The sequence below is a fragment of the Hordeum vulgare genome, chromosome 4H (assembly GCF_904849725.1).
Source record: "Hordeum vulgare subsp. vulgare chromosome 4H, MorexV3_pseudomolecules_assembly, whole genome shotgun sequence".
Taxonomy (NCBI): domain Eukaryota; kingdom Viridiplantae; phylum Streptophyta; class Magnoliopsida; order Poales; family Poaceae; genus Hordeum; species Hordeum vulgare.
This window is the reverse complement of record NC_058521.1, coordinates 61259516-61276377: the sequence shown is the minus strand read 5'-3', so window position 1 is coordinate 61276377 and position 16862 is coordinate 61259516.

Sequence of the window (16862 nt, the reverse complement as noted above, 5' to 3'; positions counted from 1 at the left end):
AAACCCCTTTTATAAATAAAAGGTTCTCTAGTTTTAAAAATAACAAAAGGGAAAAAATAAAGCAAACCCTAGGGGTTGCCTCCACATTTAATAAAAGGATTTAAAAGAAGACGGACCTTTTTAAATAGGGGTTAAAACGGAAACTTTAGCAAAACCACAAAAATGAGACAAGAGGGGAGAGAAGGGTATTAGGTCCCCGGTGTAAAAGGGTTTGAAGCGGCTCTGTTGCACCCACTCTCATCACGCCAACGAACAACGCCACACTCACGAAGCACTCACAAGCATTAACACCCAACAACATGGAGCAACAAGCAACACCGACTAAACACAGTTGACATGATGCCATGCATGATGCAACGATGCAAACTAAATGATGATGCAACAAAATAAAATAACCACACGACGGAAATGGAAATAAAGGGGAATCTTCTGGAACGTCGGTCTCGGGGTGTCACAACTCTCCTACACTACAAGAGGATCTCGCCCCGAGATCCAAGAATAAAAGGGGGGAGGATGAGAAAGAACAAGAGGTAAAACTTAGTCGCTTCTTTGACAAACGAGTGAAACCAACAATCCTTGAAGGTTGCAAGGAGATGAGGAGTGATATGAGAAAGAAGCAAGAATTCACGGAAAATTTTGGCAGCACTTCGGTAGGAAAATGGGACAAAAAATTCGATAAGAAGAGAGAAATAGACAATACTCACAACCAACAACTAAATAGAACAAGGGAACACCATGATCTTGACAGGACAAGATGATAGATCCAAAAGAGCAACATCACGATGCCTCCAGAACAAGAGAATATGAACTAGCTCAAGCGGAAGAAGAGAATGAAGAAACCAATGACAACTATCATCACAATAGAATTGAAGAGCCTCCGGACAGAAGAATTGACGTAGTAGTTGGAAAACCAACAACGAAAAGAACAAGATAGTAGTGGACTTATGAAAATCATCACAACATTTATGAGGTGACAACCAACCACTAAAAGAAACAAGGATAGATTGGGAGAAACAAGATATGAACACTTCTTACACCAAGAGGATACATTGAGAACTTGGATTAATGACAAGCACCATGATAGCAACAATCCATAGGAAAAGCTTTAGGTGAAATCCCACCCATATAGCTCAATGAAGAAATCATGGGTTGAAAATATCCCATGAACATAGAATTGGTGGATTTAATTATCTCATTCCTGAAAGGAAAACTCTTCGAGGCTCCTACACTAACAGAACGCTATATTACCACCTCAAAGGATAAAGGAGAACAACGCATTGGAAATGCAAGAGAAAGAATACTTGAGGTACTCCAACAGAATCTTGAAGAATACTTGAGATTGAATCACATCCTTGAAGAACCACCATGAAGAGCCTCTGTATCAAAAGGACGATGCGAGATATGAAGGTAGAAAAGAATAAGATTATGACCTTGCCAAGATTTAGATGAAGCTTCACAAAGAGATACTTGATAAAACTTGGAACTCCGAGAAAGAAAAGATAAGAACACTTGAGAAAAGAATTGATATCATGAGCCACTCCGGAAGGAGAATTGAAACCATCTGATGAAGTAAGAATAAGAATTATGTTACGCTTATCCTTCGTCAAGTTTAATTGATGACAAACAACGGATTTAGCGTAGCACTTCTTATTCTTGAAATGATTGAGGAGAGAGATAAGCATCACTTGAGGCATGATTGAAGGACACACCGGTAAGAATTCACAACTGAATGGGAACACCACGAATTAGTGGAGATACATGAGAATGAAGAGATCATGAGCCACCTGAGAGAAAACTAGAGCAAGGCATCGGGTGAACGAGAGACGAACGAAGAGACAACAATTGAGAAGAATTGAGGATGAAAGCTGAAAGCTGAGAACGAAGAATCTTCTAAAATGATGGCCTTCGGAGGATCGAGAATGAAAACAACTCAGAAATGCATCAGATAGCAAGAAAGAGATTACTCATGATTGGAACAAATAAGATGACGACACCAAGCTGAAATGATGAATCTCCAAGAGAATGGACAAAGATTTAGAGAAACACTCCTTCGAATTTGCAAGCTGAGAATGATGAGAAGAACACCACCAAGAATAACTGAGACACTCCGGAATAGTGAAGAATGAAAGGTTGAGCCAAATATGAGAATTAATATAAATGGATCTTGAAGAAAGAATATGACTGATGAAATTCATACTTACGTCATAGCTAAAAAGAATTAATGATATCCGGGAAAAGATTACAAGAGCGAGATAAAGATCCTGGGGAAAAACCTGTGGGTTATGGGCCCACTCAAAGAAACCACCGTTAGAGAAGATTGCTTAGAAGAGAGATATTGCATCGGTACAAATGAAAACTAGATGAGGTTGAAAACCTCGAAATAACGAAATATCTGAAAACAAGAAACTGTGAGATATCTTCAACACTCTGGATAGAAAAGAGATGAACGAATAACAGGATAGGCTAATAAGAATCTCCAACATGGGAAAGAATTAACAAGGATGAAAAGGATATGATGAACACGGACAACTGAACTAAATTCACCGGAAAAGATGACAAGAATGAATAAAGGTGAACACGAAGCTCCTGAGAATCTTCACAATGAATCACCGGGTAAGAGAGAAAAGAACAGATAGCAGAAGCACAAAGAAAAGAAAAACTCTTGGATGAAAATTGAATCACTGAAGAAAAAGGGTGGGAGGGCGGGGAAAACAAAGACGACTTGGGACAGATGAGATGAACTCCGGAAAGAATTGAGAGAATGATGTGCAAAAACTGAAGAAGATTGAATTTAGTTGTAGAGAAGCACACCGGTTGGAAAAGAATTAACATGACGACTCTGGTTGACAAGAATTGTCATAACAATCTGATTTGAGCAAAAGGATTAGTACTCTCATAAAAATATGAGAACACCACTTAGGAAAGATCTGAAATCACCACTTGGCATCGAAGCAACTTGAATTACCATATTCAGCAAAAACAAAGGGATGAGGCTTATGAAACAAGCCAGAACAAACTCATGAGAGAGATTTCCGTTCGATATTTTCGTGGACAGGATCGCACGGGCTCGAACCTTACAGTAGCCATCAAGTGGAAGACAGTGCACCCGACATACGAAGCGTCCCCGAGTCATAGCAAGCTACAAGGACTCTTTATGACACAACGAGAACCGCTGTAAGTCGACCGTCAACAAACGAATCCACTAGATGTCGAACCCCAACCTAACATCATGCATTTGTTGGAAGATTGTCCTATAAGTAACTAGTTGAGTTCCCACCTAAGAATTCCTGAAATATCTGATCATGCAATCTGGTACACGGATACAAGGAGGAATATTCACACAACTCCTATACTAACACGTCACCTGTATCACATCCGTCAACACACAACCAGAATCTCGGACCTTCATCTACTACAGACCCTCGTGATCACAATGATACAAAGTATGGCAGTACTCCCGAACAATATGCACCAGTACTGGGGACATCGGGGTTATCTCGTCACTACTAGTATTGAAGCAACTACGAACATCCTTCGTTCTGAGATATTAAGAAACCTGAATGATAACGATGTGCTCAAGAATCCCCTGGAGCTCAACTCCCCGGAAGAAAATCAAGTCAGACAGGAGGCACCAAAACAGAACTCCGTCACATCGGCATCATATAGATTCCAAAAATATCCGCGTGATCCTAAAAAAAATTTGAGTGAGAAGAGGAGTAGAGTAAATTATTACGTCAAGATTCCTCACCAGAGCATAGAAGAGGAGAAAAAAAGAATCCTACTCTCCGATATATAACTAGACTCAAAGCAGTTTTTCACTAGACTCGACTAGGCCATGTTCAATCAATCAAGGGGGCTCCTAGGTCGCTACTGCTCTGATACCAACTTGTCACGCCCAAGATGCGACCCTATCCTCAATTTGGCACGTGGGCCTCGTCAGGGATAGAAGCGCATCTCGTCGTCTTGCAAGAATGTATATCGTTACAAGTACATGTACTGAAAACAAGAGATATATAATAGAATTGGCTTACACTCACCACAAGCTACATCAGAGTCACATCAGTACAATACGTTAACATCATGAATAAGAGCAGGGTCCGACTACGGACGAAGCCAAACGAGAAAAGAAGAACGACGTCCATCCTTGCTATCCCAGGCTGCCGACTTGGAACCCACCCTAGATCGAAGAAGAAGAAAAGAAGAAGAAGAAGAAGCAACTTCAAATGATCAATCGACGTGCTCGCATCAAATAATCTTTACATGTACCTACAACTAGTGTTGTAGTAATCTGTGAGCCACAGGGGACTCAGCAATCTCATTTCCAAATGTATCAAGACTAGCAAAGCTTAATGGGTGAGGTAAGGTTAAGTGGTGAGGTTGCAGCGGCGGCTAAGCATATATTTGGTGGAAAATTTGCGAGTACAAGAAATAAGAGGGGGAAGATCTACGCATAGCGGACGTGAACTACTCATGATCAAATGAATGATCCTGAACACCTACCTACGTCAGACATAACCCCACCGTGTCCTCGATCGGAGAAGGAACTCACAAAAGAGACAATCACGGTTACGCACATAGTTGGCATATTTTAATTAAGTTAACTTCAAGTTATCTAGAACCAGTGTTAAACAAAGTTTCCACGTTGCCACATAACCGTGGGCACGGCTTTCCGGAAAGATTTAACCCTGCAGGGGTGCTCCAACTAGTCCATCACAAATTACCACAAGCCGCATAGAAATCCTCGATCACGACACTCGCGATCTTGTGGGATTCCTTAGTGGAAAACCTCAACTCTGAGAATACCCAAAGCATCACCGGAATCCCGATGCACAAGATATCTCGTCAAAGGTAAAACTAATCCAGCAAGGCCGCCCGACGTGTCGACGATCCCGATAGGAGCCGCGTATCTCGTTCTCAGGACACGACGGATAAGCACAACGTACGGTGGCCTGATAGAAATCTCCCGAGTTGCCTCGGGTTGGCCCCGCAAACGGCTCTAGTGTTGTACCAGCACCATCAGGACTGGCCCCTTGTATTATGTAAAATTACTCCTCGGGTTCATGATGCCCTATACTTTCAGTATTAACAAAATTATTATGTTGAGCAAATATTACCAATGTTGGGCCTTGTCAGACCAGCTTTAATCTAAAACGAATTATCAAGGGGGTCCCCATAACAACCCCGATCGTGTTAGGAGCGCTCAATTATGGAACATAACAACGGTAGCCGAAAACTAAGGGGGCAAAGGTGGAACAAAACACCAGGCTAGAAAGGCCGAGCCTTCCACCTTTTACCAAGTATATAGGTGCATTAAATTAAATAGCATTTAAATATGGTGATATGACAAGGAACCCATGTTATCACATGGAAGCAACTACACGTGCAACTAGTAATGCTAACAACCTGGTTTACGCAAGCGGTAACATAGCCAATCAGTGGTTTGCTAGGTCGAACAGGTTGAAGGTTATCATGGCATTGTTGAGAGGATGATATTTAACATGTGGTAGGCAACGAGACATAATCCATAGAAGCGATAAAACTAGCATGGCGATGATAGTAATGGTATCTGGGGAAATGGTCATCCTGCCTGAGATCCCACTTGGAAGAAGAACAACTCCGCGAAGTCGGCGAACCAACGTAGTCGAACAGATCCTCACATTACGACACGCTTGCGGAACTCTATCGAGACGGAGCAAACCGGAAACAAACATCAACACAGATATTCACCACACCATGCACAACATGATGCACAACCTAATACGATGCATGAGCATATCAATGATGCAAGGGATGGCATGGCAATTCACCTCACACAAACTCTACACATTAAGTGAAGCTCGATATGCAACGAGTTGCATATCGACGAAACTCCATGTTTAATTAATTGTTCACCCCCATTAAATTACCGGCAAGACTAAATTGTTGTTAACATGGCAAGGGGTGAAGCGTTGTTCCTACATGTCCTCCTAGTGGGATAACACACGGGACTTAGAACGGACGCTGCAGCACATGAGACATGCAACACAAGATAATTATGCCATGAATGCGTCATGCATGCAAGTTCAAACAACACGGGCAAGAAGAGAAAGAAACATGTGTCGCCACGGCGTGTGAAAGGGAACCATGGCGGCAAGACGAAAACGATGCGACGGCACGTTCCTAACCCGGTAACTCATAGAGATATCGGTGCCAACGTATTGGAAGCGTGTGCGGGACAACCAAATAAAGATGGGGTGATCCCGCTACCGGGTTCCCATGTGTCGGGGGCACGGCAAAAAGAAGACAACATGCAACGGGCATACATACGACGCAAACATACAATACATCTCATACAACATTTGCATTCGGTACATGACACATCTCATCGGTATACCTTTGTAGCATGCAATCGGAGGGGTTCGGTTCGGTGAAGGAGAACAACGGTCGTCGTGGAAGTCGAGGTACTCGGGTCTCGTCGATGGTAGTCGTTCGCTAGGCGTCGGTACGCGGTCTTCGGCGTCGGTTCACGGTCTTCACATCGGTTGTCGAACACGTTTCAGGGGGTCGTCGAGGACGAAGTTGTACACGACGATCTTGTCGGTTCGATGAAGGAGGGAAGGGCGCACGCGGTCTTCGGCGACATAACCACCGACATCAAACAGCAACGCGACGCAAGCAGCACCAGCAGCAAGCAACGGCGACACAACAACAACATGCCACAATCTAACAACCACAACTTGCAACAGCAAGCATCTATTAGCAAGCAATAGCAAACAACTAATTAGCAGTAGCAAGCAAGCAAGCTAGCAGGGCATCTAATAGCCACCTAGCAGGAACTACAGCTTTCGACAACAGGCAACAGCAAGCATGGCACGACAGCAGGCAAGCAGATAGCAAACATCGGCCAGCATCTACAGCAAGCAACAGCCACAAACAGCAGCAACTAACAATAGTAGCAGCAAGCACATCAGGTAGCAAGAGCAACAATAATCGCAGCAACAGGTTCGGCAGCAGCTAGTAACTCGGCCACAGGGACAGGCAAGCTAGCTGGCAGCAAGCACCATGGCGGCAGGAGCACGATACGCCAACGGCAGCAACATGCAAGCATCTAGCAAGGCAACACAAGCACAGGGGCGGCAGCAGCTACGGCAGGAGGAGGCCGGGCCTGGGGGACTTGGCGCGTACAGGGCCTAGAGAGAACGGCCACGGCGGGCAGCGCGGCGACCACGGCGCAGGCGGGGCGCAGCGGCAGGAGCCGACGGCGGGCGCGGCGCACCGCACCGGCGGGGCGCGTAGGGGACGCGGGAGATGGCGGCCATGGCGGGGAACGAGGCGAGGCCGAGGGCTAGGGGCGGCCATGGGGAGCACGACGGTGACCTGGAGGCGGGGGTGAACGGCAGGAGCGAGGGCGGCGCGCGGGGCTGCCGGACGGCGCAGGCGGCGCCGGGGCTGCTCGGGCGACGGCTGAGCAGAGAAGGGCGGCGCGACATGGCAGGGAGGCGGTGCAGGCGGCGTGGGAAGGCGGCGAGGCGGAGCAGCACGGGGGGGGGGGGGGGAGCTGCTGCACTGGTGCGGGGTTGCTCGGGCCATGGCGGCGCGCGGGGAGGGCGAGGGGCGCAAGGGGATCGGGCAGAGGGAGAGATGGGAGGGGATGCGCAGCTGCGGGAGGAAGAAAGGGGAACGAGGAGGGGGTCGCGAGGGGAAACGTGAGGAGGGCCCTGCCACTAGGGTTGGCCAGCTGGGCCTTGGGCCTTGCCGGTAGCTCCTTCCCTCTCTCTTTGATTTTTTTACTTTAAAAACAGAAAGCTTAAACAAAAGAAAAACGTTTAACAAAAATAAAAAAATGCTTTTGCTCCTTTGAAAATTAAACCCCAACTATAAGAAATAGATTGGGCTTTTTTAACGAATAAAAATTAAACCTTTTTTAAGGAATAAAACAAAACCCTTTTTAACAAAAGAATAAAATAAACCCCTTTTATAAATAAAAGGGTCTCTAGTTTTGAAAATAACAAAAGGGAAAAAATAAAGCAAACCCTAGGGGTTGCCCCCATATTTAATAAAAGGATTTAAAAGAAGACGAACCTTTTTTAAATAGGGGTTAAAATGGAAACTTTAGCAAAACCACAAAAATGAGACAAGAGGGGAGAGAAGGGTTTTAGGTCCCCGGTGTAACAGGGTTTGAAGCGGCTCTGTTGCACCCACTCTCATCACGCCAACGAACAATGCCACACTCACAAAGCACTCACAAGCATTAACACCCAATAATACGGAGCAACAAGCAACACCGACAAAACACAGTTGACATGATGCCATGCATGATGCGACGATGCAAACTAAATGATGATGCAACAAAATAAAATAACCACACGATGGAAATGGAAATAAAGGGGAATCTTCTGGAGCGTCGGTCTCGGGCTGTCACAGAAGCCCTAGGATATGATCTTTCATATTGGACGATGGTGACACTGTGATGTCGTTTTTCTCTTGGGAGCGTCGTTTGTGGAGCAGCGTTGGAGGACAGAGGCAGGAGGTGGAGCGGCTTCGCCTTGCACGGAGCTTTAATGGAGATGTCAAGTCATGCCTTGCCAATAGGTGCTACGCCGTGTCATGCCTGTTCGGTAGGTGCTACGCACGACAAACCTTCCAAAGGCTTCAAGCTATGTCAGCTGGTGGTACTCGATGGCATGGTGCTGCGGTGTATTGGCGGCGACCGTAACATGGTCAACAATTTGTGTGCAGGAAGGTGGTGCCGTTAGGCGTCATGGCAACGTCAGTGGATGGTCGGACTGGCAAGGAGAATGCAGATCTCTGTCGTAAAGATGGGTCAGCGATTCGATGATGATGGAGGCTTATAAGACCTGTGCATGTGGTGTACGCTTTAGGTTTGCTGCACTGGCTATACATTCTGTTACGTTATGGGGATGGATCGACAATGACACCAGCTTGAGTTATGGGGCATGAAAGCATTCCCCATTATCGAGTTTGTAGGTGTAAATGATGACTTCGGATGGCTTGATGTATCTTTTGTAAGACCTTTGTTAAACAACTAATAAATATAGCCGTATGCATTGGTTAATGGAGAGGCCGGGGTCTTAACCACCTTTTCAAAATAAATTGTCAAACATGCCATATTCCATTGGCAGTAGGTAGTTAACTTATTCATATGCCCTAAACTAATATTATCACACATATAGTAATCAGAAAGACATACTGATAGTAAAAACTATATTACCGTCTAGGTCGTGTCTAGGGTGCTTAAGCATCGTCTAGACACTAGGCGAACGCCAACCGCCTCGCGTACGTCTCACACTATTTTTTACACCTCTCACTTTTTCAACCTCGTAACAATTAACAAGTCAGTTAGCAAGTCTAAATGCTACATGCGTTAGGAAGCACATCTCGAACAGCCAGGGCGACATCAGGCTGGTTGTAATAGGTAGTATTATATACTATAGTATCATACATATGATACTAGTGTATGATACCACATTCGTAATGCATAGTATCATATGTTAGTATCATAGAATAGTTCATTTATTGACATGCAAGACACATAGTAGCATATCATTTAATATGATACGGTATCATGATATGATACTTAACCCTCTTTTTCTTTATTTAATTTTATGTCAGCTCATCGAAATTGCCTAGTTGGTACGCATGATACTACCTATGATACACCTATTATAGACAGCCTCACTCGCAGCCACATGTCTTGTGTCCCTAAATCCCGATGTCGACCTACGAGCACTCGTGCATCTAACGTGATCGCGACCAACATAACCGAGGATGTTGATAATACTTCCTTCCTTCTTTCTACTCCACATACATGATTTTTTTTTTCCTTTCTACTTCACATATGAGATTTATTTAAATTAAATGACACAAAGTTGACTAAATTTATATTATATATATATATACACACTCTTACAGTTATGGAATATAAATAATAATTTAGTAATTCATCTAATAATATTGAGTTTGTATCGTGAATGTTGATATTTTTTTCCTATAAAGTTGATCCAAATTTGCAAGTTCGACAAATTTTATATGCAAACCAAAAAAAAACAGTGGGAGTAATTAATACACACAACATGAAAGCAAGAATAAGAGTATAGGCAACCGATGGCTACTAGGAGTACCTCCTTTCCGGTTTATACGTCATGCACGTTTCTTCATACTTTTGACCAACAAAATGTAGATTATATGAAACAAAAACTACACCACGAAATCTATATTGTATTGGAGTTTTTAATATTGTATTTTTATGATATATAACTCACGTTTTGTTGGTAAAATCGGCAACTGAAGATATGCACACGACATGTAAATAAAAAAGGAGCGAGTACATCTTTTTGCCATGTTGTTTATGGCCAATTTAATAATTAGCATATATTTATTTATAAATATGTACTTCTTTATTAACTCTTGGTTCATCTCACAATCTCACAAAGTTTCTTTAAGCCCATGCTGCATTTGGCTCTTAATCTACAACCAGTTTGCATTTTCTTCTGTTCTCTCGAATCCAACTCTAGAAAAAAACACGCCTACTTACATCGCCTTATACATTTGTTCTTAAAGAATGGAACAAGACACCCAAATCAAAGGAAATAAAGAACGCTATGCTCCAGTGACCTAATTTTCCTAAAAGAAAATGAGGTTGGAACTTAACCACTATATCATCATCATGCACACCACCATTTTTGTTCAAATTGATCCCACGCGGCAATCGAAAACATCAAAAAGTAGAGTAAACCCCCATGAACTATGATAGAACCATTACAAGGTGTGAAATAAACACCAACAATTTGATCTTCCACAATAGTGCCTTCAAGCAGAGATTAATGAACCAAGTAGCAAGCACTAGTAGAAAAAGGGTCTTTCGGCCGAGGGCCGAAAGACCATTAGTCCTGGTTCAAACCAAAACCGGGACCAATGTCAGGCATTGGTCCCGGTTCGGTTTGCCAGGACATTGGTCCTGATTCGGTTTGCTGAGGCATTGGTCCTGGTCCGGTTCACCTCATTAGTCCCGGTTCAGGGAAAAACCCGGAACTAAAGATCCACCGACTGCCACGTTGCCGCGGATCGTTAGTTCCGGTTCGTGGCACGAACCGGGACTAAAGTGTAGGCTATTAGTCCCGGTTTTAGAGAAAAACCAGAACTATAGTTCTGCCTATATATACCGTCGCCCTGCCCACACTCCTCTGTTTTTTGGCTGAAGTGTGCCCATGCCATATGTCACCCTTGCCACTCTAGTTCATGTACTTGACGTGTTTGATGAAATGCCCGAGCCACACTAGTTAAGCTTTCTTCTCTAAACTCGACCTCCAAACTTCATTTTCCTCAATATTTGTCTACATTCGACCATGCACCAACTCCACAAGTGTTTTAAAAGGTTAGCTACTTCATCCTTTCATGTGTCACAACTAGTTTAGATCATTTGAAATGCTCAAATTAACTTCTTAGAGTCTGCACATGTGTAGGGTGACGTCCCGTGCCCGTCCTCACCGTTGTCGATCCCCCCGCGCCGATCTCGTCGCGAGCACCACCATGGTGAGCCTCTTGTTCTTGTCTTATTTTGAGAAGAAAAAAAAATCTTACTTGTATGATTTAGATACTTACTTGTATAAATTACTTATTTTTATTATTTTTTGTTATTGTATAGTACGATGGTTTTGGTATCCGCCTCCGTCGGCCCTCGTCCTGTCTATGATTCGGATGTGGTATATATTATCTTTTATAACTATTTGTTTTATTTATTGTTTATGAAAATTGTGATGACCAACGTGACATATATTTTTTAATCTAGGAGGTATGTGAACCGGAAATTCCAACCCACATAGAAATTCTTCTCGAGAAGTTAAATTTGGTTGAAAAAGAAAACAAAATACTTGAAGGAAAATTGAAAATAATTGAGGACAAGAATATGGAACTGGAGTCGCATGTCGCCGATGTCATCGATGATCGTAAGATGAAGATCGATGCGATGTTGTTGAAGATGGATGCACATCGCTTGAAGATGGATGAAATGCACTCGAAGATGGATGAAATACGCTTGAAGATTAGGAATATTAGAAAATATGCCATTGATAAAGAGGCTTGGTATCATTATGTTGTTGGGTCAATTGTTACCTTAGTTACGATTTTGATCGCATTTGTTGTTACATTTAAATGTTTTACATAGTTGTATGTTGTCGTATGACAGAACTGTATTCATTTCCTTTTCTGATAGCAACAACAATTAATATAGAACTAGTTTATTCATTTCCTTTTCTTGGCAGGGCTTGAAAACGGTTCACCGCCAAGAATCGAGATGATTGGAAGCGAGAGCTTAAATTTAAACAAATAAATGTAAGTAACTACTAGCTAGATCCGCGGATCTCTTTATTCTAGTTTCAATACCATTACAATTCTTGATTATGTTTTTGATTGAACTCTGTTTTTGTAAAGTGCTTGAGGCAGGAACACGAGAACAATTTATGTGGATACTATGTTTGCGAGTTCATTCACCAGACGTCCCATGCGAAGGGCAAAAACCGGGACCTCAAAAAAATCGAAGTACGATAAACAATACTCACAGCTTTATTTTATTACCGTGAATTGTGTTCGGTTTCATTGATATATATATTGACCCATTCTTTTGTTGGAAATATGCCCTAGAGGCAATAATAAATTAGTTATTATTATATTTCTTTGTTCATGATAATCGTTTATTATCCATGCTATAATTGTATTGATTGGAAACACAATACTTTTGTGGATACATAGACAAAACACTGTCCCTAGTAAGCCTCTAGTTGACTAGCTCGTTGATCAAAGATGGTCAAGGTTTCCTGATCATAGGCAAGTGTTGTCACTTGATAATGGGATCACATCATTAGGAGAATCATGTGATGGACTAGACCCAAACTAATGAACGTAGCATGTTGATCGTGTCATTTTGTTGCTACTGTTTTTCTATGTGTCAAGTATTTATTCCTATGACCATGAGATCATATAACTCACTGGCACCAGAGGAATACCTTGTGTGTATCAAACGTTGCAACGTAACTGGGTGACTATAAAGATGCTCTACAGGTATCTCCGAAGGTGTCCGTTCAGTTAGTATGGATCAAGACTCGGATTTGTCACTCCGTGTGACGGAGAGGTATCTCGGGGCCCACTCGGTAATACAACATCACACACAAGCCTTGCAAGCAATGTGACTTAGTGTATGTCACGGGATCTTGTATTACAAAACGAGTAAACAGACTTGCCGGTAAACAAGATCGAAATAGGTATGCGGATACTAACGATCGAATCTCAGGCAAGTAACATACCGAAGGACAAAGAGAATGACATACGTGATTATATGAATCCTTGGCACTGAGGTTCAAGCGATAAGATCTTCGTAGAATATGTAGGATCCAATATGGGCATCCAGGTCCCGCTATTGGATATTGACCGAGGAGTCGCTCGGGTCATGTCTATATAGTTCTCGAACCCGCAGGGTCTGCACACTTAAGGTTCGACGTTGTTTTTTGCGTATTTGAGTTATATGGTTGGTTACCGAATGTTGTTCGGAGTCCCGGATGAGATCACGGACATCACGAGGGTTTCCGGAATGGTCCGAAGACGAAGATTGATATATAGGATGACCTCATTTGATTACCGGAAAGTTTTCGGCATTACCGGGAATGTACCGGGAGTGACGAATGGGTTCCGGATGTTCGCCGGGGGGGGGGGGGGGCAGCCCACCCCGGGGAAGCCCATAGGACTTAGGGGTGCCGAACCAGCCCTTAGTGGGCTGGTGGGTAAGCCCAAGAAGGCCCCTGCGTAGGAGAGAAAGAAAATCAAAGAGAAAAAAAGGGGGAAGTGGGAAAATAAAGAAGGACTCCACCTTCCAATCTTGGTTGGACTAGGATTGGAGGAGGAATCCTCCTCCTCCCACTTCGGCCGACCCCTTGGGGCTCCTTGAGCCTCAAGGCAGGTCCATCCCCTTCCCTCCTATATATACTAAGGTATTAGGGCTGATTTGAGACAACTTTGCCACGGCAGCCCGACCACATACCTCCACGGTTTTTTCTCTAGATCGCGTTTCTGCAGAGCTCGGGCGGAGCCCAGCTGGAATAAGATCACCACCAACCTCCGGAGCGCCGTCACGCTGCCGGAGAACTCATCTACCTCTCCGTCTCTCTTGCTGGATCAAGAAGGCCGAGATCATCGTCGAGCTGTACGTGTGTTGAACGCGGAGGTGCCGTCCGTTCGGAACTAGATCGGAGCGGATCGTGGGACGGATCGCGGGACGGTTCGTGGGATGGTTCGCGGGGCGGATCGAGGGACATGAGGACGTTCCACTACATCAACCGCGTTTATTAACGCTTCTGCTGTGCGATCTACAAGGGTACGTAGATTGGAAATCTCCTCTCATAGATGGACAACACCATGATATGTCTTCATGCGCGTAGGAAATTTTTTGTTTCCCATGCGACGTTCCCCAACATCTTTAAATTAGATCGAACGGTTGTGGGACGGTCTTCTACCACAGGAACGTATACGAGCAATTCAAGAGGAAATTGTTAGATTTTTTTGATGCAGCGGTCCTAGATCCCACGGGAGAATACTATTGCCATTCGATGGAAAATATATGAAATGATTGTTGGAATTATGACCTAGAGGCAATAATAAATATAGTTATTATTATAATTCCTGCATCAAGATAATCGTTTGTTATCCATGCTATAATTGTATTGAATGAAGACATATGTACATGTGTGGATACATAGACAAAACACTGTCCCTAGCAAGTCTCTAGTTGGCTAGCGAGTTGATCAAAGATAGTCAGGGTCTTCTGACTATGTACAAGGTGTTGTTGCTTGATAACTGGATCACGTCATTAGGAGAATCACGTGATGGAATAGACCCAAACTAATAGACGTAGCATGTTGATCGTGTCATTTTGTTGCTACTGTTTTCTGCGTGTCAAGTATTTGTTCCTATGACCATGAGATCATATAACTCACTGACACTAGAGGAATGCTTTGTGTGTATCAAACGTCGCAACATAACTGGGTGACTATAAAGATGCTCTACAGGTATTTCCGAACGTGTTCGTTGAGTTAGTATGGATTGAGACTGGGATTTGTCACTCCGTGTGACGAAGAGGTATCTCGGGGCCCACTCGGTAATACAACATCACACACAAGCCTTGCAAGCAATGTAACTTAGTGTAAGTTGCAGGATCTTGTATTACAGAACGAGTAAAGAGACTTGCCAGTAAACGAGATTGAAACAGGTAAGCGGATACTGACGATCGAATCTTGGGCAAGTAACATACCGAAGGACAAAGGGAATGACATACGGGATTATATGAATCCTTGGCACTGAGGTTCAAACGATAAGATCTTCGTAGAATATGTACGATCCAATATGGGCATCCAGGTCCCGCTGTTGGATATTGACTGAGGAGTCACTCGGGTCATGTCTACATAGTTCTCGAACCCGCAGGGTCTACACACTTAAGGTTCGACGTTGCTTTATGCATATTTGAGTTATATGGTTGGTTACCGAATGTTGTTCGGAAACCCGGATGAGATCACGGACGTCACGAGGGTTTTTGGAATGGTCCGGACCCGAAGATTGATATATAGGATAACCTCATTTGATTACCGGAAGGTTTTCGGAGTTACCGGGAATGTACCGGGAATGACGAATGGGTTCCGGATGTTCACCGGGGGGCATCCCACCCCGGGGAAGCCCATGGGCCTTGGGGGTGGTGCACCAGCGCTTGGTGGGCTGGTGGGACTGCCCAAGAAGGCCCTATGCGCCATAGATAGAAAATCAAAGAGAAAAGAAAAAAAAGAGGTGGGAAGGAAGAGAAGGACTCCACCTTCCAATCCTAGTTGGACTAGGATTGGAGGAGGACTCCTCCTCCCCTTGGTGCGCAGCCCTTGGCGCTCCTTGAGCCTCAAGGCAAGCCTCCCATCCCTCCTCCTATATATATGGAGCTATTAGGGCTGATTTGAGACAACTTTTCCAAGGCAGCCCGACCACATACCTCCACGGTTTTACCTCTAGATCGCGTTTCTGCGGAGCTCGGGCGGAGCCCTGCTGAGATTAGATCACCACCAACCTCCGGAGCACCGTCACGCTGCTGGAGAACTCATCTACCTCTCCATCTCTCTTGCTGGATCAAGAAGGCCGAGATCATCGTCGAGTTGTACGTGTGCTGAACGCGGAGGTGCCGTCCGTTCGGCACTAGATCGTGGGACGGATCCCGGGACGGTTCGTGGGACGGTTCACGGGGCGGATCGAGGGACGTGAGGATGTTCCACTACATCAACCGTGTTCACTAACGCTTCTGCTGTGCGATCTAGAAGGGTATGTAGATCGGAAATCCCCTCTCATAGATGGACATCACCATGATAGGTCTTCGTGCGCGTAGGAATTTTTTTGTTTCCCATGCGACGTTCCGCAACAGTGGCGTCATGAGCTAGGTTCATGCGTAGATGTAATCTCGAGTAGAACACAAAAGTTTTTGTGGGCGGTGATGTGCGTCTTGCTGCCCTCCTTAGTCTTTTCTTGATTCCGCAGTATTGTTGGATCGAAGCGGCTCGGACCGACATTACTCGTACGCTTACGATAGACTGGTTTCATCGCTACGAGTAACTCCGTTGCTTAATGATGACTGGCGGGTGTCGGTTTCTCCAACTTTAGTTGAATCAGAATTGACCGAGGAGGTCCTTGGATGAGGTTAAATAGCAATTCATATATCTCCGTTGTGGTGTTTGCGTAAGTAAGATGCGATCCTACTAGATACCCATGGTCACCACGTAAAACATGCAACAACAATTAGAGCACGTCTAACCTGTTTTTGCACGATATGCTTGTGATGTGATATGGCC